The sequence below is a fragment of the Lethenteron reissneri genome, chromosome 72 (genome assembly GCF_015708825.2).
Source record: "Lethenteron reissneri isolate LAM-NWPU_2019-01 chromosome 72, ASM1570882v1, whole genome shotgun sequence".
Taxonomy (NCBI): Eukaryota; Metazoa; Chordata; class Hyperoartia; order Petromyzontiformes; family Petromyzontidae; genus Lethenteron; species Lethenteron reissneri.
The window spans coordinates 3,034,986-3,062,681 of NC_083850.1; the positions used below are offsets into that span (position 1 = coordinate 3,034,986).

General features: G+C 44.6%; 1 pseudogene; it reads right to left on the reverse strand.

Moving 5' to 3' along the window:
* The window catches only part of LOC133361324 (zinc finger protein 208-like), a 90,889-nt pseudogene that overhangs the window by 55,479 nt on the left and 7,714 nt on the right, over positions 1-27,696 (reverse strand).

Genomic DNA, 27,696 nt, shown 5'->3' on the forward strand with positions numbered 1-27,696 from the left:
TAACGAAGTGGGCATATCTTCACCATGTAACCCTCCATCCACCGTGAGATTTTCGCTGTCTATCGCCTGTTTCCAGGCCAGCTGCCAAGTCGCTTTGTAATGCACAGCGACAGCTACCACTGAGAGGGGTGTCCAATTTTAAACGCGATGAGATGAGAGATGCGAGAGGCTCATCGCATGCAATGCACTCTGAGATGCCTTCGACGTCAAGGGAGGTGGCTCTCTCGACCACAAATCACTGACGGACACTTTTTTGAAATCGTGGATGTGTTGAAGCGACCAAATGGTCGTGCACTCATTCTTCACCATTACAGTTCAGATCTTGCTTCCCGCCCTGGCTGTTATTGCTGCTGCATTGACCACACAGATACACACCCGTTCCGTCACAGTGGACGTTCAGGATCTCTATCGATGCCATTTGAAATGCTTAGGACATTATGTGCAAGGGGTCAATTAGAATATACAAGTAGAAAAATGTCAATCTAGATTTGAAGTTTTCGTGACTACAGGGATCCATACTCTTTGGTTATATCGGTAAATTCACGTAGGTATGAAATAAAATAAATTAAATTAAATCACGACGTTTCGATGGCCATATCGTTATTGCAAGAATGTTTCTTGCTGTGGTTTTCCCACCTGATGATGATTGCGTGTGTTGAAATCGAAACGTTGTGATTTAATTTCTTTTATTTTATACCTACGTGACTTTACCGAAAGAACAAAAAAAAAGTCACTTCAAATTATTCAGCTAAATTTGCACAGCAACGCCACCCACTACTGTGAAACTACAGCAGTCTGTATGGGACACAGCTGCACCTATCTCAAGGATAGCCTGGCGCCATGAGAATGACAGGACCAATACTAAGCACACTCACTGGCCATGTCGTTATTGCTGTTTCTATGAATCTCAAATTAATCCGCCACACATTCCACCCACGGACGATGCCTTCATATCCGCCTGCCCGCCGTACCTTTCTTCATTATTGACAACTTGCAGCTCAGCACACGGCAGATGCCTGCGCAGCGCGACTCACGACCTCCTCTCGATACCAAGATCCAGGATGGTCACCGTGTCTATGCGCCGCTTCTCGGTGGCAGCCCCAACAGTCTGGAACGATATCCCTCTGCACATTCGCAGCATCACCTCAATCGCCTCCTTCAAGAGACACTTAAAAACTCACCTCTACAATCATGCTTTTGAGCGACTCTGAGCTTGGCTCCGCGCCTCTGAGTTGCGGCCACTAGGTCTGCAAATTTGCGCGTGTTTCAAATTGAACTATTATTATTATTAGATGGCGATGTCTCCCGTAGCAGCAATGTGGAACTGTGTCGTGTTTGACAGACAACCATCACAGTTTTACCATGTCTAGTGGTGGTCTCCCTGTTACAGGTTGAGTTAAGACTAAGAATATGCAGTCTATTCTTAGTCTTAAGCCTCACCTTACCATATTAATAAAAGTATGCGGCCCTTGCCCCACTTTCTCCAACCATTATATAAACGTAGTGGTAGCTTCTGCTGTGACGGTACCACCTGAAGACGGAAGCTTGTGTTGCCTCCGAAACGTCGTGATTTTTAATTGTTATTTTATTTTACTTTTTAATGTTTTTTGCCTACGTGACTTTACCGAAAAACCTAAGAATATGAATCATTGCAGTCACGAAAGCTTCAAATCTAGAACGGTGTCGTGTTGTCTCTTCACAGATCTGAGCCAGCTCAGCCCTCCTCCTCACTCGTCCAGGCCTTTGAAGTGAAGACAGAGGTTGTGGAGAAGGAGACGAAGGAAGAGGTGAAGGAGATGGAGGATGAAGTAGAGACGGAGGAAGAGAAGGCAAAGGAGGACGAGATTGTGATGGTGACAATGGAGGAGGAAGAGAAGACGGTGGTGGAGATGGTGGTGCCGGAAGTTGAGGAGGAGATGAAGGAGGAAGAGATGGTGCTAGCGGAGGAGAAGAAGATGGAGAAGATGGAGATGGCGCAGGAAGAGGAGGTAGAGGAGAAGATGGTGGTGGAGGATGAAGAAGAGGGGATGGAGGAGGATGAGACGGAGGAGAAAACGGAAGAGGTGCAGGTGGAGATGCACGAAAAGAAGAGGAAGCGAGGGGGCCTCGCTCGCGTGGCGAGAGCGATCGCCTCACTCCTCCGCCACGTGCTGCTTTGTGGTGGCAGGTCCACCGCCCAGTAGGGGTGGTGGCGGTGGTCGTGCATCGGTGCCAACCGTGACCACTATCACCACACTACCCGCCCACCCCGTGATACTCGCTACACACACCACACGGTTCCCCAGAGAGACGGTGCCACTGGGACCACAGCTGGGGAATGAAGCTGAGCAGCAGATGCCAGGACTACAGCGGAGAATGACTGCTGCCAGGAGACCTCACATCACACACACACACGGGACTATGCCTTTAGCATAGCCGGCCCCACACTGGGCCCCTTCCATGCTGGTTTTCATCCAGGCGGTCCTCATGGGATGACCTTGCCGTGGTTCCCAGGACATGGAAGGGGCAGCTGACCCAGGGTGAGAGAGCTGGAGGGGTCTGGTGCAGACAATTAACAAAACCTGCACGTGCCAAGTCTCAAGGATGCTCTGTTAAAAATAATAATCAATATAATTGTTGTTGTTGTTACTATAAACTTCGTGAAATCAACCCATGAGGACACAACGTAACGTTGCATTGCTTGCGAGTGCAGCCTGTGTTGGTTAAATGTGTCTTGGCTCGTGTGTGCGGTATCCCAGCTGTGTGTGCGGCGGTAATGACGTGCACAATGGTGGTTTGTAATGTTATCGGATTACTTGCCGAAGTGGCGTGATGAGCAGTGGTTGTGATATGATTCAATTCCGGACAATATTGTAGTGTTTAAGTCTTCCTGTTGAGCTAAAGTTGGAATGCATCTTTAGTTAGATCTTTTCTCAACATTTTAAACGGGTTTTTTCAAGCATATAGCTTTTTTTGGTTGGTATTAATCGACTTTAGATAACCGATTTAAGGATGTACATTGATGACGCGTTCGTTGGATATATGGCCTTGACTTCAACATAGACGCACAGTGAACAAACGTGGTGAACTAATAAGGAAATAATGGAGAATGATACTTTAACGCGTTGGTATTCCTGGAACGGAAATGGTTTACATTGTATTGTAACTGTTTGAACATAGGACATAATACATATTCGGTTGGAGTTTAAACGTAAACATTATTGCAGATTAATAAAAACGTATTTTAATAAATGTTTGTCCGTTTATTTATTTTACAATGTTCCTAGCAAAAACATGTTAAGAGAATTTCAGGTGGTGGATCTCCGTCACACAAGTGTGCCCTTAACCGGCATCATCTTGGCTGTCTACCCGATTTACAGGTGTTCCTTAAGAGGAAAGGTCCCCGTAGTTAATCATTCATCAACGGATCAGTCCCTAATCCCGATAACACTAAACATTAAACGCCTTAGCCAAACTACATCTCCCCAACAAGGCAGCCTTCACTATGCTGTGTATTTTAGCAGTATATTTACGGACGCACTTGAAGATAACAATTCGTCTAGAAAAGGCAGGCGACTTGTTCTACCAACACGGTTTCAAATTTCTATCCGAAAAAAGTAGTAGTATTCACTAAGCCCCGATGGCACTAACCGACACACAGTTATGATTAAACAAAGTAAACATTAGTCGCTCATCCCAGCTCAGACATGATCGTAGCAATTATTTCCAAATCCGTGTCGGGTCCCACGAGAACAGGGCACGTCCACAAACTCTCAAAACACGTTCCTTCGGAGTGGGCAGGTAGGAACTTGTTGGACAGCGCATTAGTGCGATCCGTGTTGGATACCATAGTCGTGTTGGAGGTTGTAGCTGTTACTATTGCATCTGATGATGATTCTTGATTTATTGCTGTAGTTCTTTAAGTTCATGCCGCTGCTGCAGCAGGTCGCGCCTGTGCTGTGACGCCGCCTCCTGCGTGTACCACGCGCGCCAATCCACCTGACCTGGTCCTTGAACGGCCACGATGTTGTCGTAATGGCGCACCAGGTGCATGGTGTTGAGCAGGGCCTAGACGCCGCAGTCGTAGCCGTTCGGTTGCTGCGGCACAAGCACCGTGGTGATTGCCACGGTGGTGATCGCCACCGGCGTGCTCACCGATTCGGCGCGCACGACCCGGGCCACCACCGTGCTGGCGAAGGCCGCGATGCTCTTGGCATTGCGCGACTGCCCCCACGCAGCCATTGAGTCTAACAGCATGGCAGTCGACCTTGGTGATCGCTACCTAGTGGAATCTTTAATAAAATAAACTTGAGTGGTTTGTTTTAATAGTGAGTATATAAACAAACAAGATGTATTTGAAGAGTCACTTTATTTTTCATTAATATTAAAGAAGTGAAGTTGCCTTTACATGCTTAAGCTGTTAATTTATTCATTGCATGGGTTGACCTTATCCTTATCAATCATCCAGACATTTGCCCCCCCCCCCTGAGAGATTTTGCAGGAGCCGCCACTGCGTTTGAGAGTTTCTTGACGTGCAGGTGGTGATTTTTGATGTTGTCGGATTACTTGGTGAAGTGGTGTGATGAGCAGTGGTTATGAGATGGTTCAATTCCGGACAATATTGTAGTGTTTAAGTCTTCCTGTTGAGCTAAAGTTGGAATGCATCTGTAGTTAGATCTTTACTCAACATTTTAAACGTTTTTTTCAAGTATTAAGCTTTTTTTGGTTGATAATAGTCGACTTTAGGATGTACATATTGTTACTAGAATAATTTTAATTCGATTCTAACCCTGCAAACCCCCACAGTTCGCATATCCGTCCCCCGATTCGATTGAAACTACACTTTACAAACATATGAGCGATTAGAATGCTTCTAATGACATTCTCATACCGTAACTCCGTTTATGGTGGAATCTATTATTTAAAAAAATTAAAGTCGTTTAATGTTTAGTGTTATTTTTCATAGTGTTATCAGTTTACATGTTATAGAGTACAGGTTATCCCCGGTATACTTCGGGTTTCGGGACCGGAACGTTGCGAAACGATTTATAACGAGGATCTTTCCCCGCCAGAGCACAAGTGGCTAATGAAAAGAACACGGGGCGGCGGGAACACGGGCTTCCATGGGCGGTCGGGGACAGGGCATGGTGTATTGCCTACAGGTGCCACCGGGTACGTCCCCCAAGTTGCTCCGCCCATGGCGGGGTCCAGTAGAAGTCATAGAGGTGAAATGGCTGCAGTGTGTAACGAATGTAGATAGGGCGTCGCCGTTGGTTCGTCCACCCATCGCGCCTCAAGACTTATGTCCGTCCCCACCCAGACAGCTCATCCCCATGTCCTGTACAGCCCAAGTCTGGTGTGTCCAATGTGGTGGGGCGCTCGGAAACGGAAACCGTACTCCAAATGAAATGTGTTGTGCTCCCCACAGTTTCCGAGCCCCTGAGGCCCGGGGTGCCTCAGGGATCTGCCACGTGTGAGGGATCGGTGCCAGGAGCCTGGTCATATTCATCAAAAGAAGCCAGGGACCCGCATAACCCTTCAACGCTGTGGTGCGAACCGTTGACGCCCGGAAAGGCACAAGATTCCATGATGGGCGAGGGACTGGCGTCGAGAACCCGGTCAAAATGCTCAAGGTTGTGTTAGTAGGCTCCTCGCCCAACCCATGAACGATGGGAAGGGTTCCCTTTCACAATGTGGAAGCGTTTGATATTTATTGTTGTGGTTATTGTGTTGGTTTGTTGATGTTGTCGAGTGAGGGTGGTCACACCGCTTACCCCTTGCAGTTGCCCGTTAAGATTGTGATTGTTGGGCGTCGGGGAATTTTGCTACAGCTGCTGCCCTGATGCACTTGGCTTCTAAAACATATTGCTGATGTGAAGACAGTGCATCTACTAAGGGACAAGCGGTGACAATAGGCTATAAAGAGTGAAAGAAGAGAAGGTGGGACAAAGGGTGGTGGTAAATTCACACCGAGAATAAGAGAGGGGGAGGAACGAGGTCCGGGGCTGTTTTGGTGGAATATCGGGTCGTGGCTTGTTGCTGTCTCGTCGTTGTCGTTGCTATATCGTGATTCCGGTGTGGTAAGCAGTGTTACAGGCTAAATAATATAACCCTCTACCAGTCTACAGAGTCTGAAGTCATTACAATTGTAACGATTCATAATCGCACGAGCTCAGTAGGTTTGTTCAATTATTTATACATTTCCATACTTGTGTATTGCTATTCGATGCCATTGAGATAGAACATTCATGAATCAGTGGGCAACTTGATTCTAATACGATGATGGTGTGATTCTAATAATTTTATGCGATTCTAAACCTGGCACCTCGCAGGCCACATTTTGGTCTTCTGATGCGTATTTTCATATAACGTAGATTTGAGCACAGTGTAATTCTGGTGCGACAAAAAACGTAATCAGATCCTGATCCTGCACCTTCCGTTTCACAGATCCCACCCTTGGTTCGCACGTCCATATTACATACATACATATTACATACAGACATAATACATACATACATACATATTACATACAGACATGTTACATACAGACATGTTACATACATACATATTACATACAGACATGTAACGTACTTACGAGCAAAGTATGATTATAAGAGGACTACGGAGTGATTCTAATAATTCGAATGCGATTTCTCTCACTTCAATGTATGGTGTTCTAATCTATAACACTAGTTTATAATGTTATTTTTTTGCGTTATAATGTCGAGCTCATAGGTTTTAATGTTCGAGTTCACAACATTAGATTGTACTATAAATGTAGTTTACAGTGGTATTGTTATAGCGTTACAATGTATAGCTATAACAGTTATATTGTTAGAGTTTATAATGTTAGAGCTTACAGTGTGAGTTTATAATGTGATAGTTTTTGGCCGTGCCCTGTCCTCGTGGGACCCCACACGGATTTGTAAATAATTGCAATGACCATGATTGGGCTGAGATTTGAGCGACTAATGTTTACTTTGTTTCAACATAACTGAGTGCAGGTTAGTGCCATCTGGGCTTAGCGAATACTACTCATAAATGAACTCATACTCCTTTATGAAAGACATTGTAATCTTGCCTTTTCTTGACGAATTGTTATCTTCAATAGCGTCCTCAAATATACGGCTAAAATACACAGCAGAGGGAAAGCTGCCTTGTTGGGAAGATGTAGTTTGGGTAAGGCGCTGTGACTGTAGTTAAACATTCGCTGATTGGCCCCGTCAACAGCAGCGGAGACGATCCGATCCACTGTGCTCCATCTCCACACAAGGTCCACGAAATTCTCAGTTTTTTTTAAATGAAAGTATGTTTTTCAAATCATATGAAATGTAATTATGTTATAATATGTGATTGTTATACACACCATATATAGCTATTCGATTCAATTAACATGACATTCATCAAACAGTGGACAGTTTGATTCTAATACGACTACAGTGGGATTTTAATAATTGTAATGAGATACAAATCTTAAATATCCTACCCCCGGTTCGCATTCACTTAACATGCATATGGCCACAGTGTGATTCTAACATTATGACAGTGCAATTATAATTATTATTATGCGATTATAATCACGAACCTCCATTTATGTTGTTCAAAACTAATAATACCGTACCTCGGTTTTTGGTGTTATAAATAATGAAACTAGTTAATAGATTATTGTATTTTAATTATTTGTGTTATCGTTGATAGTGTTACAGTTCAAATGTCATACTTGATGATTAGGGACCGTAACATTGGGAATACATTTATAATGGGGAACTTTCCCCTCCAGGGACACATGTTAATGGAGAGACAGCCAAGATGCTGCCGGTTAAGGGCAGATTTGTGTGACGAAGATCCTCCACCTGAAACTCGCTTAAAACACGTTTTTGCTATGAACATTGTAAAAGAAATAAACGGACAAACATTTGTTAAAATACGTTTTTATTAATCTGCAATATTTTTTACGTTAAAACTCCAACCGAATATGTATTATGTTCTATGTTCAAACAGTTACAGTACAATGCAAACCATATCCGTTCCAGGAATACCAAAGCGTTAAAGTATCATTACCCATGATGCCCTTATTAGTTCACCACGTTTGTTCACTGCTCGTCTATGTTGAAGTCAAGGCCATATATCCAACGAACGCGTCATCAATGTACATCCTAAAGTAGATTATTACCATCCAAAAAAAGCTTTATACTTGAAAAAAAACCGTTTAAAATGTTGAGTAAAGATCTAACTACATATGCATTCCAACTTTAGCTCAACAGGAAGACTTAAACACTACAATATTGTCTGGAATTTAACCATCTCACAACCACTGCTCATCACACCACTTCACCAAGTAATCCGCCAACATCAAAACTCACCACCTGCGCGTCAAGAAACTCTCAAACGAACTGTAAAACTAAAGGGTCAGAGTTAAACACACAAGTACTCAAGACAGCTTAATAGGTATAACCGCATGCAACATTATATTTCAGTCACCCCGAGCTCTCGGTGTGATCCTCGAGCCACTCCATTACATCCAGCCATCTCTCGGGATCCAACTGCATGGGATCGAAGGTGGAAACTTCTTCAGGACTCATTGCAGCACCTTGAATTTCAGCTTTTGATTTCAGTTTCCTATCATTGTGGACCTTCTGATGCCTGTTCATGGTTGATGACTGTGCAAATGTCTTCCCACACACAGAGCAAAGGAATGGCTTCTTGCCCGTGTGTGTTCTCTGGTGACTCTGAAGATGTGATGAGTTTGTAAATGTCTTTCCACACACAGGGCAAAGGAATGGCTTCTCGCCCGTGTGTGTTCTCTGATGAGTTTGAAGAGTTGACGACTGTGCAAATGTCTTCCCACACACAGAGCAAAGGAATGGCTTCTCGCCCGTGTGTGTTCTCTGATGAGTTTGAAGAGTTGATGCCTGCGCAAATGTCTTCCCACATACAGGGCACAGGAATGGCCTCTCGCCCAAGTGTGTTTTCTTATGATCTTTAAGAGTTGATGACCGTGCAAATGTCTGCCCACACACAGAGCAAAGGAATGGCTTCTCGCCCGTGTGTGTTCTCTGATGAGTTTGAAGAGTTGATGCCTGTGCAAATATCTTCCCACATACAGGGCACAGGAATGGCTTCTCGCCCGTGTGTGTTTTCTGGTGACTCTGAAGAGTTGATGACCGTGCAAATGCCTTCCCACACACAGAGCACGGGAATTGCTTCTCGCCAGTGTGTGTTCTCTGGTGACTCTGAAGATGTGATGAATGTGCAAATGTCTTTCTACACACAGAGCAATTGAATGGCTTCTTGCCCCCGTGTGCGTGGGGCTGTGGAGAGCGTCTCTGCTCCATGTGAGCGTAGTAACAGTAGCGGTGTTATCGAGTCAAAAGTACGCTATCGGCAAGGATGTTTAGCGTTGAGTTTTGGATTTTGTTAACTGCTAAAACAAGAACGAGTTTATCCGCGAAAATAGACACTTACTTGGAGATTCACGGTATATCGATGTCTGGAACCCGTCTGAAGATGTCGCCACAAACTCTGCCGACGCAAAGTCGCCTAACTGTCAACACAGCAATTGTGCTCGCCAGGCTGCGTTGTCTCATGGTTGAAGGACGATCAGCAGAGCGACGAGTCGAGCGTCCAACCTCATCAAGTTCCCTCTCGAAATGGCATAGAGCTCTGCTTCTGAGCCGCCTTATAACTCCCCCCCTAGGATCCAATCCTTTGTCTTTCAGGATATTTGCATTCGATTGTTAATTTTGGAAGGTACAATCCGCATGTCTATTAACATACCGAAGAGTAATGTGTCCATTGTACTTCATGCATGAATATGTAAGTGCATCTCAGTGTGTAATTATGCGCTTATTTTGAATAAATTGAAAAACTTTGTCCTCGATTTAAAGTGAATGCAGAGAAATTAGCATGTAACTTTAGAAAAGGAAGAGAGCGGCCTTCTCGACGAGGGAGTGAAACCCAATAGGTAATATTATTTTACAGCGTTACAATGGATAGGTTGTAGTTCATAGGTTATAATATTATGTTTCACTATGATAGAGCTTAACATGTGAGAGTCTACAATTTCAGAGTTGATCAAATGCGACGATCAAGGGCGTCAATCGGGTGAGTTTGAACAGAGGCTTTAATCAAAGGCGTCATCCCATCACGGAACACCACCTCCCTGCGTTTATTACAGCAACAGAAGCAACTACAGCAGCAACAACAGCAGCAACATCACATTTCGAGGGCAACGCAGCTACTTCCGATTCTGCTGCCCAGCTGTTTGTTGTCGGGACCTGCTCTCGCAGGACCCCACACGTCTTTGGAAATGATAGCGATGATCATGTCTGAGCTGAGAATTAAGTCACTCAAGATTACTTTTTTAACCATAACTTTAGGTAGGTTAGTGTCATCGGGGCTCTGTGAATACTACTCATGAATGAAATCACACTCCTGTATGACCGACATTGTACTAATTTTGGTTGATCGAGTAGAACAAGGCACATAACATGTCCAGACGAATTCTTATCAACAACAGTGTCCTTAAATATGATGCTAAAATAAATGTTAACACTGGATTAAACGTGCACCTCTTAACCCCTCCCTCGCATTTACGACTAACAATTTGCATTTGCACATAACATACATTCAAGTACAGTAATTTGCTAAAACGACCAAATTGTCATTCTAAAATTTGAATGCCATTCTTACCCTCGACCCCCACAGTTCACATATCCGACCGTCGGTTCGATTGAACGGACAATTAACAAACATGTGTAGAGTTCCATTATAATACTTCTAATGAAATTAAAATACCGTACCTCCGTTTATGGTGGTATAAATTATAAAACCATTTGGGAGCTTTTTTGTCGTTTAATGTTTAGTGTTATTGTTTATAGTGTTATCAATTTACGTGTTTATAAGTACAGGTGATTCCCGGTATACTTCGGTATTCTGGACCTGAACGTTGCACCGTCTCTCTGGGGAACCGTGTGGTGTGTGTAGCGAGTATCACGGGGTGGGCGGGTAGTGTGGTGATAGTGGTCACGGTCGGCACCGATGCACGACCACCGCCACCACCCCTACTGGGCGGTGGACCTGCCACCACAAAGCAGCACGCGGCGGAGGAGTGAGGCGATCGCTCTCGCCACGCGAGCGAGGCCCCCTCGCTTCCTCTTCTTTTCGTGCATCTCCACCTGCACCTCTTCCGTTTTCTCCTCCGTCTCATCCTCCTCCATCCCCTCTTCTTCATCCCCCACCACCATCTTCTCCTCCACCTCCTCCTCCTCTTCCTGCGCCACCTCCATCTTCTCCATCTTCTTCTCCTCCGCTAGCACCATCTCTTCCTCCTTCATCTCCTCCTCACCTTCCGGCACCACCATCTCCACCACCGTCTTCTCTTCCTCCTCCACCACCATTGTTTCCCCTTTGTCCGTCGTCTCCATGTCCTCCACCACGACCATCTGTTCATCCTTTGTTGTGTCCTTGTCCTCCATCTCCGTATTGTCTTTCTCCTCTCCCTCCGTGTTCTCCTCCATTGTCACCATCACAATCTCGTCCTCCTTTGCCTTCTCTTCCTCCGATTTCTCCTCCTCTGTCTCTACCTCATCCTCCATCATCTCCTCCTTCACCTCTTGCTTCGTCTCCTTCTCCACAACCTTTGTCTTCACTTCAAAGGCCTGGACGAGTGAGGAGGAGGGCTGAGCTGGCTCAGATCTGTGAAGAGACAACACGACACCGTTCTAGATTTGAAGCTTTCGTGACTGCAATGATTCATATTCTTAGGTTTTTTCGGTAAAGTCACGTAGGTAAAAAAACATTAAAAAGTAAAATAAAATAACATAAAAAATAAAAATCACGACGTTTCGGAGGCAACACAAGCTTCCGTCTTCAGGTGGAACCGTCACAGCCACGACAGCTGTATCAGGTAAATGAGAGATTGCAGAAGCTGCCACTTCGTTTATATAATGGTTGGAGAAGGTGGTGGGGCAAGGGCCGCATACTTTTATTAATATGGTAAGGTGAGGCTTAAGACCAAGAATAGACTGCATATCAAAGGCTGAGCCTTTGTTATGGAGAGGTGCGGTTTGTGACTCAACCTGTAACAGGGAGACCACCACTAGACATGGTAAAACTGATGGTTGTCTGTCAAACACGACACCGTTCCACCTTGCTGCTACGGCAGACATCGCCATCTCCCCATCGTCCGTGGGTGGAATGTGTGGCGGATTAATTCGAGCTGAATAGAAACAGCAATAACGACATGGCCAGTGAGTGTGCTTAGTATTGGTGCTGTCATTCTCATGGCGCCAGGCTATCCTTGAGATAGGTGCAGCTGTGTCTCACACAGACTGCTGTAGTATCACAGTAGTGGGTGGCGTTGCTGTGCAAATTTAGCTGAATAATTTGAAGTGACATTTTTTTGGTTCTTTCGGTAAAGTCATGTAGGTATAAAATAAAATAAATTAAATCACAACGTTTCGATTGTAACACAAGCAATCATCATCAGGTGGGAAAACCACAGCAAGAAACGTTCTTGCAATAACGACATGGCCATCGAAACGTCGTGATTTAATTTAATTTATTTTATTTCATACCTACGTGAATTTACCGATATAACCAAAGAATATGGATCCCTGTAGTCACTAAAACTTCAAATCTAGATTGAACATATTCTATATGTATATTCTAATGACCCCTTGCACATAATGTCCTACGCATTTCAAATGGCATCGATAGAGATCCTGAACGTCCACTGTGATGGAATGGGTGTGGATCTGTGTGGTCAATGCAGCAGCAATAATAGCCAAGGCGGGAAGCAAGATCTGAACTGTAATGGTGAAGAATGAGTGCACGAAAATTTGGTCGCTTCAACACATCCACGATTTAAAAAAAGTGTCCGTCAGTGATTTGTGGTCGAGAGAGCCACCTCCCTTGACGTCGAAGGCATCTCAAAGTGCATTGCATGCGATTAGCCTCTCGCATCTCTCATCTCATCGCGTTTTAAATTGGACACCCCTCTCAGTGGTAGCTGTCGCTGTGCATTACAAGGCGACTTGGCAGCTGGCCTGGAAACCGGCGATAGACAGCGAAAATCTCACGGTGGATGGAGGGTTACATGGTGAAGATATGCCCACTTCGTTATGTGGTCTAACTCAGAAACCAGTTACGAAAAATAAATCTGTCCTCAGTATAGCGGAATGTACACGTGGGGTTTGCAGTGTCTGTGAATTTTGAGAGCGCGACAGGGCTTGAGCACCTGTGCATCACAGCAACATTGACCTGGGTTTGATTTTCACGTTTGGCCACATTCTCCGTGTGGATTATGCAGCCCCATGTTCTGGGAAGGTTCTGCAGCTTTCTCCCTGTTACTGAACCCACACAAGCAATGCAAATCGTTAAATTTGGATCGCAAACAGTAGCGACTTTCTTGCAAAATGCGAGCAAACTTGGCAGGATCCTCCTGAAAAAGTCTTGAGACCGAGTAAGGCTGATGCTGCGTGAGAAGCATGGCAATAAATAACAAAAATAAACACACAGGGCGCACACGCAGAGTGGTTTACCGTGGCTCAGCGACTCCGGAGTTTGCTTTATCTTCTTGGAAGCCCTCTTCTTCAAAGCTCGGAGCTATTGGGCCCCACACAGGATTGGAGGACGTGGCGGCGGCGATGGCGGCGGTGGTGGAGGTGGTGTCAGTGGTAGTGGTGCTGCTGCTGGTGGTAGCGGTCTGGAGCCATTGTCGCTCGATCTTGGCGAGGCGCTGCTCTTCCTCGAGGCGCTTTTGCTCCACAAGACGCTTCTCCTCCATCAAGTGCTCCTCCTCCTCTTGACGCTTCACCTCAACGAGGCGCTTCTCCTGAATGAGACGTTTCTCCTCGAGGAGCTTCACCTTGCGAAAGCGCCTCTCCTCAAGTCGCTTATTTTTTTTTCTCAAGACGCTTCAGCTCTATGAGACGCTTCACCTCAAAGAGGCGATTCTCCTCCATGAGGTGCTTCTCTTCCTCGACCCGCTGCACCTCAATGAGGCGCTGGTCCTCGACAAGGCGCTTCTCTTCTTCCACCCGCTTCTCCTCCATGAGGCGCTTCTCTTCCTTGACCCGCTTCACATCTATGAGGCGCTTCTCTTCCTCCAGATGCTTCTCCTTGAGACGCTTCACCTCGCGAAGGCGCTTCTCCTCCATGAAGCGCGTTTCTTCAAGGAGGCGCTTTTCCATGACGCGTTTACGTCGTTGAGGATTTTGTTTCGAAGGCACTTCTGCTCCGTTTGGTGCTTCACCTTGGCGAGGCGCTTCATCTCGTTGGTGCGCTTCTCTTCCATTCTGCATTTCTCCTTCGTAAGGCGCTTGTCCTCCTGGAGATGCTTCACTCCGCTGAAGTTCTTCACCTCCCGAATGCTCCTCTGTTCACGCGAAGATAAGCACATGACCATTCAGACATGCACACTGAGGACTAAATCTATTCTCGCAGGCACACAAACATGGACGGGCACATAGAGAAACAAAAATGCATACTGGCACATCTATGTACGCATGAAAACATGCACATTAACTCATGCAAACATGCTAGCACACGTACGAATATACATCATTACCTAATGTTATGAAAATACATGTTACATCCTCATATTCTCACAAATTCAATACACGCACTTAATGCAGTGATAGTTTACAACGATTTCATGGAGATTGTTGGCAACAATCATCACGGGCAATAGTTTCCACAGAATGTTTATTGTAAAGATCTGGATGCCCATAATCTGGACACATTTTATTGCAGCACCCATAATGGGTAACTGGAATGGCAACTTCCAATCAGCTCACAGACATAATTCATGAGATTGCCTGATATCATTCTGTCTTCATTGGTAATGAATGGCGACTTCATTTGCCTTCACGAGTGGGATATGGCATGACGTGATGGTGGAGAGATGGAGTGATGGTGTTGGGACATGGTGTTGTGATACGGAGAGGTGAAATTGTGGAATGTTCTGGAGAGACGGTGCCTTGTGATGGTATTGACGCTTTATGAGGCTCTATGATATTGTATTGATTCTCGATTTGAAGCTTTCGTGACTGCAATGATTCATACTCACGTATGTCACTTTACCGAAAAAAAACCTAAGAAGAGTCACATACGTGACTTTACCGAAAAAACCTGAGAGTATATTGTATCGAGTTGGTGGTGATGTAAAGAGATTGTGTGGTGATGTGAGGTGTAGTGATGTTTTGGTGCAATGGTGTGGGAGTGTGGAGAGAATGTGGTGTTTGACTCCCTTAGACCCCATACACACCTTTGGGGAACGATTTTCATAGCTTTGGCCTGGGAAAGGGTCCACTTCATCCATAATGTCCCCCCACGTGGTCGACTGGCGCCATGACTCCCGGGCTACGGAAAACAAAATTAATTCAAAGGACGAGTAATGTATTAGAGAACGAAGCACGTGGATATTCACACAACTAATTCTGAGATTCTTGTAATTACCTCTTAACACAAAACATGACCTGCTGTTGAGAAATATTAATCACATGGCAGTAAAACTTTACAAGTCATATTTTTGTAAGCATGTTGAGATAATCAATTTCATAAAGTTGAGACCCCCATTTAAACCAATATGGCTGAAACTCGGTTCTAAATCCATGCTGTCTGCACACTTGACCTTTTCATCTTCCCATCACCGCCACGTCTACTAAAATAAATTAATCAGGGAGCTGCCTCCTCTGCATAAAAACCACGTGCTACAGGTAACTGGGACTTACCATCATAGTCCTCCAAGATCTCAGCCCACTTGCGTTGTCTGTCCATGTTGTTGGGAAGGAATCGTTTCTGTTTGATGTTGGAGGGCCTGGGGAGGTTGTAAAAACGCTCAGATTTAGCAACCGTTTGAATCACTCATCCTCTCAATTATTACAAATTGACCACTCGCTGTACCAATCTAATCACTTTCGTGCAGTTTGTTTTACAAGTCCACTCACTCGCTTGTTTGCCCACTCACGCGTGCGTCAGATCACTCACTCATCCACCCACGCGAACATATTTATTCCAACTGCCTATTGCATTAAACATAATCGCAAGACATAACCGTGATGTTTAACCTCTAATCCAGACAAGCATGTTGATGCACAGCCCATTTGTATAAATCGACTGCTTGATAAAGGCCCCCCTATGTCTTGTAGGTCATTGGGGTCAAATGACCATACTTAAATCATTTGTTATGACCCGAGAATGACGTCTTAGGTCACGTGATGTCAGAGGTACCGCCCATGTGGCTGTGACATCACAGATAGGAGACATCTATGGCAGCAGCTCGGGTCTGAACTAAAAGGTAGACTCCTCCCCCGTGTTGGATAACATTCAATACATGTAATGCAGGGCACAATTATGCAGGCAATCAGAACACAATAATTATAGATATGTTAATCATATTATATGAGATTTAAACAGGTTAGTTATGAACGTTTTAAATGTTAACTTGCTTTGGGTCTAAACAATGACAGTAACAGCAATATATCAGAGCATGCCAAGTAAACTAATAGTCCTAATTTGGTTGCAGAAAATCTAAATATCAACATATTCAAATATAATGAAGCTTTAGTTTGTAGTCAAAACGTGCAATAAAAATAAACAACACACATCGTCAACAGGGACGCTCACGATAATTGTTTTTTTACCCTTCTATCTGGCAACAAAACTGACACCTTTTTACAAGGAGTCATGTTTGCATAGACCGCAATACCTGCAGCCATAATACAAACAAAAGAACATAACTCTGATAATGTGCACTGTCCTTGAAGTTGATTGGTCCACACCCGAGACAGCTTTCCTTAGAGCCTAGTCTCACATGGGTTGGACCTGATGACGCCAAAAGGCGCACTGTAAAAAGGTGTCAGTTTTGTTGCCAGATAGAAGGGTAAAAAAAACAATGATCATATTTTTACTGGCAAATGAGGTTCCCATAGGGACGCTCACCCCTCGTTGACGATTCGCTCTGCAAAGGCTTCTTCTGCTGCTGCTCACTCGTGCGCATTCCTCTCGACTGCGGGTGGAGGCGTGGCTATGACGTAACAGAATTGACGTCACTACGGCGAGGCTCCGCCCCCACGCGCTTGGCGGGCGCACCACGTGGTGCAGTGCGGGTGGTTGCGTCACCGGAAACAGCAGAGCCCTCTGTTCGACATTAAACATTTGCCCCCTCGCTTTGTGCTGTCTTTGATGTCGCCGTTACTGCGGCGAGGACTGAAGCGATGCCTGGCCATTAGGCCTGGCATATACCTAGGCCTCAGGCTTCATATTTGTTCGTAGTTATTTTTGTTTAATTGGAATTATTAACTTGCATTTCATTAATTACATTTCAAGCGTATAAACATTATCCCATTGGTTTATTTACTTTTAAATTCAGGTTTTTACTAGAGTTTTTGATCTGTAGTTATATTTAAATGAGTGAGGTGGTTGTACTAAGTGTGAATTTGAGTTCCATGTAAATTATAATTGTGTAAAGGATTTGTCTGTGTGCACCTATCCTGGCAGTGGTAATATGGGCTTTTTATAATTAAGTTGTTAACGAGATTGTTTATTTGTGTGTGTCTGTTATCGATGTCTGTGTTAGGTTACATATCTATGTTTGTAGCTGTGTGTGTTTGTTAATTTATGATGGGTGGTCATGATGATGTTTCTTGATAATGGATGGTGGTGATGATGATGGGTGGTGATTATGAAGGTTGGTAATGATGATGGTTGGTGATGATAATGTGTAGTGATTATGATGGGTGGTAGTAATGATCATGGGTGGTGGTAATGATTGGTGAGGTTATGATGATGGGTGGTGATGGTTATGGGTGGTGATGATGATGGGTTGTTGTGATTATGGGTGGTGATGATGATGGATGATTGGTGGTGGTTATGATAACTGTTGGATTGTGATGGTTGGGTGGTGGTGGTGGCGATGGTTGATAGTGATAATGATGATTGGAGATGATAATGGGTGTTGATGCTGATGATTTGTGTTGATGATTATGGGTGGTGATGAGTAAATGAGCCACCACCCAATACATAACAGTAACAGAAGTAACTAAAGCAGCACCAATAACAGCAGCAACAACAGCAGCAGCAACACGTTTTGAGGGCGACGCAACTACTTCTGATTCTGCTGTTTCTGCTGCTCGACTATTTGTAGACAGGACCTGCTCTCGCGGGACCCCACACGTCTTTGGAAATGAATGCGATGATCATGTCTGAGCTGAGAATCAAGTGACTAAAAGTTACTTTGTTTAACAATAACTGTGTGTAGGTTAGTATCTGGGGGCTCAGCGAATACTATTCATGAAATAACTCGTACTCCTTATTGACCGACATTCTACTCATTTTGGTTGATCGAGACGAACAAGGCACGTGCCATGTCCAGATTATTTTTATTACCAATATTGTCTTTAAATATGATGCTAAAATAAACGTTAACACTGGATTAACATGCACCTCTTAACCCCTGCCTCGCATTACGACTAACAATTTGCATTTTACACGTAACATGCAGTCAAGCACAGTAAAATGCTAATACGACAATATTGTTATTCTAGGAATTTGAATTCGATTCTAACCCTGCACCCCCCACAGTTCGCATATCCAACCCCAGGTTCGATGGAACGTTCGCTTTACATACATACTAGCTGTACTACCCGGCTTCGCCCGGGACTTGTATCTACCACGGCCGGCCGCCTTTGTCTCCCCAGTGGCGATGTTAATACGCTACAGTAGTTAAGTTACTCGTTTGAGGCAGAGTCGACCTAGGGGAGGTTCAAATAATCGTCACCGGTGGTGGCCGTGAGCGGGAATCGAACTGGGTTTGCCGGGTTGGTAGCGCAGCGTAGCGTTAAGCACTACACCCACCGCTCCTCACACACCACACACGCACAGACACACACACAGACACACACACAGACACACGCAGACACACACAGACAGAAACACACACACAGACAGCACGCTAACCACTACACTACCGCTCCCCACACACCACACACGCACACACACAGACACACACACAGACACACACACAGACACACACACACAGACACACACACACAGACACAGGCAGCACGCTAAGCACTACACTACCGTTCCCCCTACACAACACACGCGCGCGCGTCCATAGGTACACATACACGCGCTTGCTGCAGACACACACGACTTTCAGGGTGCATACGGCAGTAAACGACTGAAATAATAAAGCGGCAATGCTGTGTAAGGAACGCCTTAGACCCGCATTATACATTTGTGTAATGCGAGCGTAAACACACAAACACACACAAACACATACACAATACACACACACATACATGCAGACACACAGACAGACACATAACACACATACATACACACACATACAAACACAGAAACACATACACACACATACATAGACACACACACACATCCACAGACGTACATACACACATACATACAGGCACGCAGACATACACATAAACACATACAAAAAAACCCACATACATACACACACACATACATACACACAAACACATGCACACACATACATACACACATGCATACAGACACACAGACATACACATAAACACATACACACATACACATGACCCGGCTTCGCCCGGGACTTGGATCCACCACGGCGGCAAAACCGACATACATACACACACAGACATACACACAAACACATACACACACATACATACACACATGCATACAGACACACAGACATACACATAAACACATACACATGACCCGGCTTCGCCCGGGACTTGTATCCACCACGGCGGCAAAACCGACATACATACACACACAGACATACACACAAACACATACACACACATACATACACACATGCATACAGACACACAGACATACACATAAACACATACACATGACCCGGCTTCGCCCGGGACTTGGATCTACCACGCCCAGCCGCCTTTGTCTCCCAAGTGCCGATGTTAATACGCCACACCAGTTACTCGTTTGAGGCTGAGTGGACCTAGGGGAGGTTCAAATAATCGTCACCGGTGGTGGCCGTGAGCGGGAATGGAACTGGGTTCGCCGGGTTGGTAGCGCAGCGTAGCGTTAAGCACTACACCCACCGCCTCCTCACACACCACACACGCACAGACACACACACAGACACACGCAGACACACACAGACAGACACAGACAGAGACACACACACACAGACACACAGACAGCACGCTAAGCACTACACTACCGTTCCCCCTACACAACACACGCGCGCGCGTCCATAGGTACACATACACGCGCTTGCTGCAGACACACACGACTTTCAGGGTGCGTAAGGCAGTAAACGACTGAATAATAAAGCGGCAATGCTGTGCGAGGAACGCCTTAGACCAGCAACACATTTGTGTAATGCGAGCGTAAACACACAAACACATACAAACACATACACACACATACATACACACACATACACACAAACACATACACACAGACATACACATACACACAAACACACACATACATGCACACAAACACATACACAATACACACACACTACATGCAGACACAGACAGACACATAACACACATACATACACACACATACACACACATACATAGACACACACATACATAGACACACACATACATACACACAAACACATGCACACACGTACATACACACATACATAGAGACACGCAGACATACACATAAAGACATAAAAAAAACCCACATACATACACACACACATACACACAAACACATACATACACATACATACACACATACATAGAGACACACAGACATACACATAAACACAAACACACATACACATGACCCGGCTTCGCCCGGGACTTGGATCCACGATGCCCCGCCGCCTTTGTCCTCCCCAGTGACGATGTTCACACACGACAGCAGTTACGCTTTTGAGGCTGAGTGGACCTAGGGGAGGGCCAGGTCCGTTTCAAATAATCGTCAGCGGTGGTGGGCGTGAGTTGGAATCGAACTGGGGTCGCTCAAGCAGCTTAATGACTGTTTGTACAAGAACATATAAAGAATCGATTATAATAACCAGGCAAGAGTCCACATTATAGACTGCCAGTACACGCACTCAGCTTCATAAGCAGGCTAGAGTGTACATGATAGAGTGGCAGTACGCTCACCGAGCTTAATAAGCAGGCTACAGTGTACATGATAGACTGGCAGTACGCTCACCCAGCTTAATGAGTATTTGTACAGTGAACATTAAAGTAATCGATTGTTGGCGCGTTGGGTTTAAAAGTAATATTAATAGCACACATTGTGGTGGGGGTGTAGTGAAGAGTAGGAAAAACTTTGATGAATTTACCTCAGAGTGGCGTGGTGGGTGTCGAGGCCTAGTAGTGTGCAAAGCCTGCGGCCTCGCCTAAAATTGTCGGCTTGGAAGAGGCAGGGTACGGGTGGCGTTCCTTCCCCCCCCCCCCTAGCGCTCCAACAATACTGTGTAATGGCTATTATTTAATTAAATACGGAGCTTATGAAAGTGGCGAAGGCGTGGCTAGCCGTTGGCAGGGGCAACCGCCGTACAATGAAACTGCAGCCCTTGGCGAAGGCGTGGCTAGCCGTTGCCAGGTCCAATGAAAGCGGCGAAGGCGTGGCTAGCCGTTGCCAGGGGCAACCGCCGTCCAATGAAAGTGCGTATGGGCCAAAGTCCACACACACACACACAGACAGACAGACAGACATGAACGATTTTATATATATAGATGAGCAGTGTGGTTATAATACTTCTAATTAGATTTGAATACTGTACCTCCGTTTATGGTGTAATGAATTAGAAAACCAGTTTATAGCCATTTAATGTTGAGTGATATTGTTTATAATGATACAGCTCAAGTCATAGAGGTGAAACGGCCTAAGTGTGTAACGAATACAGATAGGGCGTCGCCGTTGGATCGTCCACCCATTGCGCCTCAAGACCTATGTCCGTCCCCACCCAGACAGCTCATCCCCATGTCCTGTACAGCCCAAGTCTGGTGTGTCCAACGTGGTGGGGCGCTCGGCAACGGAAACCGTACTCCAAATGAAATGTGTTGTGCCGCTCACAGTTTCCTAGCCCCTGAGGCCGAGGTGCTTCAAGGATCCGCCACGTGCGAGAAATCGGTGCCTGGAGCCCAGTCATGTTTCTCAAAAGAAGCCAGGGACCTGCCTAACCCTTCAAGCCTATGGTGCGAACACTTGACGCCCCGAAAGGCACAAGATTCTACCATAGGCGAAGGACCGGCGTCGAGAACCAGGTCAAAATGCGCAAGGTTGCGCTCGTAGGATCCAAGCCCAACACACGGACAATTGAAGGGTCCAGTTGAACAACGTGGAAGCGTGTTAGGATTGTTGTTGTGGTTATTGTGTTGTTTCTTGTTGTTGACGGGTGAGTGTGGTCACACCGCTTACCCCGTACAGTTGAGTGTTAGGTTTGGGAAATTTTGCTACATCTGCTGCCCTGACGCACGTGGCTTCTAAAACATATTGTTGATGTAAAGACAGTGCATCTACTAAGGGACAAGCGGTGGCAATAAGATAGAGGTCAAGAAGGAAGGTGGGACAAAGGGTGAGGGGGAATTCACACCGAGAATAAGAGGGTGGGAGGACGAGGTTCGGGGCTCTCACTATGAGATCTCTTTTACCAGTGGCAAAATATAGTAGGTTTTTACCCCTTTTAAACTTTTGTACCAGTTTAAAAGGGTAAAAACCTATTACGAGGTTCGGGGCTGTTTTGGTGGATCGTCGTTGTCGTTGCTGTATCGTAATTCCGGCGTCCTAAGCAGTGGTAAAGGCTAAACAAAATAACCCTCTACAGTCTGAGTCTGGAGTCATTACAATTGTAACGATTCCTAATCTCACGAGCTCAAAGTGGGTTTGTTCAATTATTTATATATTTCCATACTTGTGTATTGCTATTCCGATGCCATTGAGATGGAACCATTCATCAATCAGTGGGCAACTTGATTCTAATACGATGATGGTGTGATTCTAATAATTTTCTGCGATTCTAAACCTGGCACCTCGCAGGCCACATTTTGGTCTTCTGATGCGTATTACATATAACGTTAGATTTGAGCACAGTGTAAGTCTGGTACGACAAAAATTTCATCCATAATCAACGTTTTTGGGTTTAGATCGCGTTTACTTTATAAATGTGTCGTAACCCTTCCCTTTACAATTGTAAATGTTGTGGCTTCAACACACCGGTGGGCTAAAGCAGTGAACTATTTGTCTTTGTCAACGTGACACATTTTTACTGATTGGCCGTTGTCGGGGGGTTGAGGGTTACGACACATTTATAAAATAAACGCGATCTAAACCCAAAAACGTTGATTATGAATAACATGGTCCGCGAAAGCCTACGTGTTAAAATTTTATCACATCCTGATCCTGCACCTTCCGTTTTCGCAGGTCCAACCTTGGTTCGCACGTCCATATTACAAACAGACATACATATACATACAGACATGTTACATATAGACATGTAACGTACTAACGAGCATAATTTGATTTAAGAGGACCACGGAGTAATTCTAATAATTCGAATGCGATTCCAATATCACACTTCATTGTATGGTGTCTCCAATCTAAACACTAGCTTATAATGTTAATTTTTACGTTATGCAGAGCTCATAGGTTTTATTGTAGAGTTTACAACATTAGATTTTACTATAAAAGTAGTTTGCGGTGTTATTGTTATAGCGTTACAATGTACAGCTATAACAGTTATATTGTTAGAGTTTATAATGTTAGAGCTTACAGTGTGAGTTTATAACGTGAGAGTTTTTGGCCGTGCCCTGTCCTCGTGGGACCCCACACGGATTTGGAAATAATTGCAATGACCATGAATGAGCTGAGATTTGAGCGGACTAATGTTTACTTGTTTCAACATAACTGAGTTGCAGGCTAGTGCCATCTGGGCTTAGCGAATACTACTCATAAATGAACTCATACTCCTTTATGAAAGACATTGTAATCATGCCTTTTCTTGACGAATTGGTTTCCTCAATATATACGGCTAAAATACACAGCAGAGGGAAGGCTGCCTTGGTGGGGAGATGTAGTTTGGGATTGGAGTTAAACATTCGCTGCTTGGTCCCCGTCGACGATCCGTGTTATCGTTGATAGTGTTACAGTTCAAATGTCATACTTGATGATTAGGGACAGTAACGTTGCGAATAGATTTATAATGGGGACCTTTCCCCTCCAGGGGACACATGTTAATGGAGAGACAGCCAAGATGCTGCCGGTTAAGGGCAGATTGTGTGACGAAGATCCTCCACCTGAAACTCGCTTAAACACGTTTTGCTATGAACATTGTAAATAAATAAACGGACAAACATTTGTTAAAATACGTTTTTATTAATCTGCAATCATTTTTACGTTTTAAACTCCAACCGAATATGTATTATGTTCCTATGTTCAAAACAGTTACAGCACAATGCAAACCATATCCGTTCCAGGAATACCAAAGCGTTAAAGTTCCTTATTAGTTCACCACATTTGTTCACTGTGCGTCTATGTTGAAGTCAATGCCATATATCCAACGAACGCGTCATCAATGTACATCCTAAAGTCGATTATTACCAACCAATAAAAGCTTTATATTTGAAAAAAACGTTTAAAATGTTGAGTAAAGATCTGACTCCAGATGCATTCCAACTTTAGCTCAACAGGAAGACTTAAACACTACAATATTGTCCGGAATTGAACCATCTCACAACCACTGCTCATCACACCACTTCACAAAGTAATCCGACAACATAAAAAAATCACCACCTGCACGTCAAGAAACTCTCAAACGAACTGTAAAACTAAAGGGTCAGAATGATACACAAAAGTACTCAAGACAGCTTATAGGTAAAACCGCATGCAACATTATAGTTCAGTCACCGCGTAGCTCTCGGGTTGATCCTCGAGCCACTCCATTACATCCAGCCATCTCTCGGGATCCAACTGCATGGGATCGAAGGTGGAATTATCTTCAGGAATCATTGCAGCACCCTGAATTTCGCTTTTGATTTCAGTTTCCTATCATTGTGGACCTTCTGATGCGTGTTAAGATTTGACGACTGTGAAAATGCCTTCCCACACCAAGAGCACAGGAATGGCTTATCGCCCGTGTGTGTTTTCTGGTGACTCTGAAGATGTGATGACTGTGCAAATGTCTTCCCACACACAGAGCACAGGAATGGGTTCTCGCCCGTGTGTGTTCTCTGGTGACGCTGAAGATGTGATGACCATGAAAATGTCTTCCCACACACAGGGCACAGGAATGGCTTCTCGCCCGTTTGTGTTTTTTGGTGACTCTGAAGATGTGATGACTTTGCAAATGTCTTCCCACACACAGGGCACAGGAATGGCTTCTCGCCCGTGTGTGTTCTCTGATGGTCTTGAAGAGTTGACGAGTGTGCAAATGCCTTCCCACACACAGGGCACAGGAATGGCTTCTCACCCGTGTGTGTTCTCTGATGAGTTTAAAGAGTTGATGCCCGTGCAAATGCCTCCCCACACACAGAGCACAGGAATGGCTTCTCACCCGTGTGCGTTCTCTGGTGTCTCTTAAGATCTGATGGCCATGAAAAGGACTTCCCACACACAGAGCAATTCAATGGCTTCTTGCCTCCGTGTGCGTGGGGCTGTGGAGAGCGTCTCTGCTCCATGTGAGCGTAGTAACAGCAGCGCTGTTATCGAGTCAAAAGTACGCTATCAGCCGCAAGGATGTTTAGCGTTGAGTTTTAGATTTTGTTAACTGCTAAAACAAGAACGACACTCGCGTCTTACCGAGATGCAAAAAAATCCCGCTAATTTGACGAAGAACACGTTCCGCGAAAATAGACACTTACTTGGAGATTCACGGTATATCGATGTCTGGAACCCGTCTGAAGATGTCGCCACGAACTTTCCCGACGCAAAGTCGCCTAACTGTCGACACAGCAATTGTGCTCGCCAGGCTGCGTTGTCTCGCGGTTGAAGGGCGATCAGCAGAGCGACGAGTCGAGCGTCCAACCTCATCAAATTCCCTCTCGAAATGGCATTGAGCTCTGCTTCTGAGCCGCCTTATAACTCCCCCCCTAGGATCCAATCCTTTGTCTTTCAGAATATTTGCATTCGATTGTTAATTTTGGAAGGCACAGTCCGCATGTCTATTAACATACCGAAGGGTAATGTGCCCATTGTGCTTCATGCATGAATATGTAAGTGCATCTCAGTGTGTAATTGTGCGCTTATTTTGAATAAATGGAAAAACTTTGTCCTCGATTTAAAGTGAATGCAGAGAAATTAGCATGTAACTTTAGAAAAGGAAGAGAGCGGCCTTCTCGACGAGGGAGTGAAACCCAATGGGTAATATTCTTTTACAGCGTTACAATGGATAGGTTGTAGTTCATAGGTTAAAATATCATGTTTCACTATGATAGAGCTTAACATGTGAGAGTATACAATATCAGAGTTGATCAAATGCGACGGTCAAGGGCGTCAATCGGGTGAGTTTGATCAGAGGCTTTAATCAAAGGCGTCATCCCATCACGGAACACCACCTCCCTGCGTATATCACAGCAACAGAAGCAACTACAGCAGCAACAACAGTAGCGACCCAGCAGCAGCAACATCACATTTCGAGGGCGACGCACCTACTTCAGATTCTGCTGCCCAGCTGTTTGTAGTCGGGACTTGCTCTCGCAGGACCCCACACGTCTTTGGAAATGATTGCGATGATCATGTCTGAGCTGATAATTAAGCCACTCAAGATTACTTTGTTTAACCATAACTTTAGGTAGGTTAGTGTCATCGGGGCTCTGTGAATACTACTCATAAATGAAATCACACTCCTGTATGACCGACATTGTACTAATTTTGGTTGATCGAGTAGAACAAGGCACGTGCCATGTCCAGACGAATTCTTATCAACAATATTGTCCTTAAATATGATGCTAAAATAAATGTTAACACTGGATTTAACGTGCACCTCTTAACCCCTCCCTCGCATTTACGACTAACGATTTGCATTTGCACATAACATACATTCAAGCACAGTAAAATGCTAATAGGACCATATTGTTATTCTAAAATTTGAATGCGATTCATGTCCTGTACCCCCACAGTTCACATATCCGACCCCCGGATCGATTGAACAGATAATTTACATACATATCTATAGAGTGCGATTTTAATACTTCTAATGAGACTTATTTTATTACGTCTCTTCTACGTGACTTTACGGAAAGAACCAAGAAGACTATGAACTAGTGTTTAAATTTAGAACTATATAAACGGAGGTAAGGTTTATAATCTCATTAGAAGCATTAGAATCACAGTGTGGTCGTATTAGAATCACACTCTGCTCATATGTATATATAGTCTCCGTGCAAGGATCGGATAAAAATGATAAAAATTACAACACGGTCGTATTACACTGCAAGATGAAGGTCTCATCTCAATGTCATCGAATAGCAAAAGACGGCATATTATATATAAATACACGCACAAACCCATTATATATAATGAGCTTATGAATCGTTACAATCGAAATGCTATATACAGTATATATATACACATACAAAATCATAACAACCACACATGGTAACATATATACACCACATTATACAGGTAGGAACAATGTTCCACACTGCCCACCAGGGATTTATTGTCTGTCTGTTTGTCTGACTGTCTGTTTGTTTGTCGTGCATAAATAAATAAATATATAACATAAACAGCTCTTTGATTGGTGGAGACCTACTTCCGGGT